Raw genomic sequence first — 4,452 nt, 5'->3', positions numbered from 1 at the left:
TCCCAAAAATGCATATTCCAGAGTGTTGGGTAATGGTTTGAGCTCGAGTTTCGGTGGTGATTCTGATGATGGGATGAGTTTCCTTTCTGATGGTGCTAGTTGCTCAACTCTTGACTTCCATTTATCAGTGTCCATAGATGGTGCTGAGTCAAGCAGGGCGTTGACCTCATCGACCGATCTGTCAATATCAAAATTCAAACCAAAGTGAGTTAAACATGTTTGTAAAGGATCATCACTAAGGTTTGAAACAAAAGTATTATCAACTAATGCTTTTATTAAATCCACATCAACAATTCCATCATCTGCATTGTGAGGTTGTTTGGCAATGTTGAAGATGTTCAGCTCCATAGTCATGTTGCTGAAGGACAACTGCATATTTCTAGTCCTGCATTGAATGTAAGCATCCGCAGTTGCCAAGAAAGGTCGGCCTAGAATAATGGGGATGTGCTTCCTCGAATCCTGTATTGGTTGAGTGTCAATTACAATGAAATCAACAGGAAAATAAAACTTGTCTACCTGGATAAGCACGTCCTCCACAATACCACGAGGTATTTTCGTGGACCGATCTGTAAGCTGTAACACCACTGGAGTTGGGTGTAATTCTCCCAGTCCAAGTTTCACGAATACAGAGTAAGGCAAAAGATTTACACTAGCTCCTAAATCCAACAAAGCATTCTCAATTGTGTGGTTCCCTATACTACATGAGATAGTGGGGGAGCCTGGGTCTTTGCATTTTAAAGGAATTTTATGTTGGAGTATAGAACTAACATTTTCTGTTAAAAATGCCTTCTTTTGAACATGCATATTTCTCTTTTTAGTACAAAGGTCCTTAAAAAACTTGGCATAAGATGGAACTTGTTTAATAGCATCAAGTAAAGGGATGTTAACACTTACCTGTTTGAAGATTTCAAGAATCTCACCTGTGGATTTTCCTTTTTTTCCTTTAGCTAACCTCTGAGGAAATGGAGCTTTCGGAACATATTCTCGTGGGTTGGTTTTTTCTTTCTCCTCCGGTGATGAGTCCTCAACACTCACAGGTACAATTTGATTTTCTTTTGTCACCGGCATCTCCACTTTGTTGTCGACTTCTTTTCCTTTTCACAAGGTCATGACTGCTTTGACCTCTCCATGCTGCTGTGGTGAACTGGTACTTGCTTCATGTACTCCTTTAGGGTTAGGCACTGGTTGACTTGGAAATTTGCATTTCTCAACAGTCATTGCCAAGGTCTGAACTGAAGAAGCAAGTTGTCCCACCATCTTCTCGAGGCTTGTAACTGATTGAGCTTGTGAGTTGAAGCCTGCTCTTAACTCATTTCGTAGTCCATCAATGGTGCGGTTCTGTTGCTCAATCGTGGAGTGAGTAAGATTCTTGAGATTCTGGAATGAATCCTCCCATGGTCTGGGTTGAGAGTAGTTCTGGTTCTGATTGTATGGTCTAAATGGGGGCTGAGAGGCTTGAGGATTTTGAAAAATTTGTTGCATTGGTGGAGCTGGAGCTGTTGGTCCATTCTGTTGGAATCCTTGAGACCATGAAAAATTGGGGTGGTCTCTCCATCCAGGGTTATATGTGTTGGAGTATGGGTTATAATTCGATGGTTTTCTCATTACACCTATGGCATTGACTTGATCGGAGTATGAGTCATGGTCATGTGGTTCTGTTGATTTAGCAGTCGATAACGATGCTATTTGTCGAGCAAGACCTTCAACCATCTCCTTGACTTCTTTGATTCCCGAAGTTGACTCGCCAATTTGAACCTCATTTACTCCCTTAATTCTTCTAGTATTCCTAAGTGATCGACTCCGTTGTTGGGAATTATCCGCTTGTCGCTGAAAGAATTCCCAAATCTCTGATGCACTTTTTGACATTAGCTCTCCTCCACTTGTTGCCATTAGCCATTCTTGCACATTCGGCAATAATCCCTCCAAAAAGTATTGGCATTGGTGCCATTTCTCGTACCCATGATGTGGACACTTCAAGAGTAGCCCATTGAATCGCTCCCATGTTTCGAAAAATTGTTCGTCCCCTCTCTGGGTAAACTCCGAGATTTCCCTGCGAATAGCATTGGTCTTATGCACTGGGAAATATTTATTCAAAAATTTAGTTACCATTTGTTCCCATGATGAAATGCTATTAGCAGGTAATGTATTAAGCCATGAGCGAGCTCTATCCTTTAAAGAGAATGGGAATAGTCTAAGTTTAACATCATCGTCTGAAAAATTCTCGTATTTAAAAGTTTGACAAATAGTATGAAAATCATTCAGATGATTATATGGATCCTCATTTTCTAGGCCATAGAATGTTGGGAGACAATTTAGCACACTAGGGTTTAATTCAAAACTCCTAGCAGCTACATTTGGGTATCTTATGCATGATGTGCTCAAATTAGCTAAAGGACTGAAATAATCCTTAAATGGCCTCTCTTGTGGTGCTTGTAAATCCATTCCAAATTTATTTTTAATGTGCTTTTGTGTGTGAAGTGTTTTTTCTAGTTCAAGGTCTATAGGTTCAAGATTAGGAAATAATGACCTACGACCATGCATGCAAAACAAATAAAATAAAAATAAAGATGGGAACAAAATAAATAAAAATAAAGAAGAGGGAGAAATTACGATACTAACCTTATTGCGCTATTAAAACCTTTCTATAAAAATACACAAAAGCAAATACGTGAAATAAATTAACTAAAAAAAAATTAATAAGATAAACAAAAAAAAATTACAAAGAAAAATAAATTGAAAATTAAATTACAGAATTTTAAAGAAGAGAAAAAGAAAAGAAATACTAACCTTTAAATATAAATTCACTTTTTTTTCTTTTTTTTTAAATAAAAAAAATACAAGAAAACAATTAAATGGAAATATTCACAAAAATTAATTCTATGAATTAAAATTACTTACCTCCCCGGCAACGGCGCCAAAAACTTGTTGTGCAAATTTTAATGTACTCGCAAGCGCACGAATCTATTGTAGTATAGATCAATGGTGTTGAGTGTCGATCCCACGAGGAGGTGGATTTTAATTATATATAGAATTAATTTTATAAATGGGTGGTTGGAATTGTGGTGGAAGTGATTTAAATTATCCTAAAATTGGAATTGAAATGGCGATAATAAATTCTAAAATTAGAATTGCAATGGCGAGAATAAATTGAAGCGAAATCTATTGAAATGACGTACTTGGGTATCTGGGTCCGTATCAACATGCATCATGGGCTAAATAATCCGTATTAATGCCAATTAAATCATGAGGGGGGAATCCACACCTCATGAACCACGTTCTAATCAATATGGTGCTAAGGGCTTATTGTGCCAAATAATAATAACCTTGTACTAGAGGGCCGGTGAAACCAAGGCGGTACTAGACAAGAATATTATTATTTGTCGACGAGAAGTCAAAAGATCCACAAAATCTAGAGGGGAAGAGAAAATAAATTTACCAAATTAAGCCCATGACACATGTTGAAACTTCACCTTCAACCCAAGCTTGAAAGAAAATTAGCCACTCATAATTGAACTAGGGGCAAAATGAGAATTTATTAAAATACAAAGAAAATACAAGATGGAGAAGGAATTACAGAAAATAGAGTCCAAAAATGGATTCAGAGATATCAAATTAGAGGGGGGAGGCCCCCTTTTTATAGATACATGGAGTAAATCATGGCCATAAGATTAAAAACAGTTTGGACGCTCAGGATTGTGCCACGTCATCAGTCAACAGCCACGGTTTGACCACGCGGATGAACAGTAACGCGGTTTGACTCGGATGAATAGTAACGCGGTTTGGTTGAAAATAATCCTGTGTGATGCATGTACCGTACGCGAGATTTTTCATCCACAGATATGCTGCCACGTCACCATCAACAGTACATAAGAATTTTAGCCCAACAGGATCGTGACACCTCATCAGTCAATGCCACATCATCGGTCAATGCCACATCATCGATCCGTCTATGTGAACAGTGTTGTGAACAGTAACATAGATAGTACCGTACACGTGAATAGTACCGTACATATGAATAGTGCCATTTTTCCTTTTGTGCTCCTCCTAAGGTTTTCGACCGTCCTGAGTTCAAAACTGATGTCCGTTTTGCCGTCTGATCTCTCCTTTATTGTGAAATGACTATAATGCCCCTAAAATACATAAAATACTTAATTAAAATAAAACACATGTAATTAAATCACAAGAAGGTTAAATACATAAAAGTAAGGGTTGTTAGTAAGACTTGAAATGTAAAATGACGGTTTTCTCCTTTATAAATATGCATTTTCTAACACTCAACAGCATGTTAAGCATTTTTTCTGATATGGTTGAACGATTCCTTGAAGTCTTTATGGATGACTTTTCTGTCTTTGATGATTCGTTTGATCAATGTTTACATCATCTAACACTAGTTCTGCAGAGATGTATCTAGAAGAACTTGGTCTTAAATTGGGAGAAATGTCATTTTATGGT

General features: G+C 37.5%; 1 non-coding gene across 1 annotated transcript; it reads left to right on the top strand.

The window, feature by feature from the left end:
- Nucleotides 1–1,954: 1,954 nt before the first annotated feature.
- On the top strand, nucleotides 1,955–2,058 carry LOC112099365. The gene has a single exon (XR_002906169.1). It is a non-coding gene; the product is annotated as a small nucleolar RNA R71 (small nucleolar RNA).
- The last annotated feature ends 2,394 nt before the right edge of the window (nucleotides 2,059–4,452 follow it).

This window comes from Citrus clementina, unplaced genomic scaffold, assembly GCF_000493195.1.
Source record: "Citrus clementina cultivar Clemenules unplaced genomic scaffold, Citrus_clementina_v1.0 scaffold_4, whole genome shotgun sequence".
NCBI classification, from domain to species: Eukaryota; Viridiplantae; Streptophyta; class Magnoliopsida; order Sapindales; family Rutaceae; genus Citrus; species Citrus x clementina.
This window is presented reverse-complemented; position numbering and strand designations above follow the sequence as displayed.